The following is a 701-nucleotide window of genomic DNA, read 5'->3' as shown; positions in this document are numbered from 1 at the left end:
TCGCAGGCGAGCGGAGCAACCTCCGCGGCGGCCGCCCCTGCGCCGCCACGGCCGAGCTCTTCCTGCTGCTGCGCGTGCCCTCCATACCGGCCTGGCTCAGCTCGTACGCGGCTGCGCCCATCCCGCGGCCCCTGTACCTCCTCGCCGCCCTGGGGGAGCCGCCCCAGCCGCCGGAGCTGCTGACGCTCGCTGAGCGCCGCGCCGCGGCGCGCTGGTTGCTCGACCGCGCGCCGCACGAGCAGCAGCAGCAGCTGCTGCACGCGCGCGCGCTGGCGCGCGTGATGGACGACGGCCGCGGCGAGTTCACGCTCAGCCGGACGCGCCACAACTGGCGCCGCCTGATGGCGGCGCGGTCGTGGGCGGCCGGGACGCTGGGGGCGGCGTTTGAGCACGTGTGCTCGTGGGAGAACCCGTGGCACAGTGGCGGCGTTGAGGCCACGGTGGTGCTGCTCGGGCTGCAGCCTTCTCTGGTGAGGCGGGGACACAGAGGGTGGCTAAACAAGGGGATGTGCGGGGTTGCGGCAGGGACGCAGGGGGTGGCAAACGCACGGGGTCGATTGGAGGGGCGGGGGTGCTTGGGTCGTGTGTGTTGCTGCCCTGAAGCTGAACTCGCGCGATGGTGGATTGCTGCAGGGTGCGAAGGACAACACCCACTTGCCGCATTGCGTACGCCGCCGTGCCTGTCGCCGACTGTACTCCCC

The sequence above is a fragment of the Monoraphidium neglectum genome, assembly GCF_000611645.1.
Source record: "Monoraphidium neglectum strain SAG 48.87 unplaced genomic scaffold scaffold00005, whole genome shotgun sequence".
NCBI lineage: Eukaryota > Viridiplantae > Chlorophyta > Chlorophyceae > Sphaeropleales > Selenastraceae > Monoraphidium > Monoraphidium neglectum.
This window is presented reverse-complemented; position numbering follows the sequence as displayed.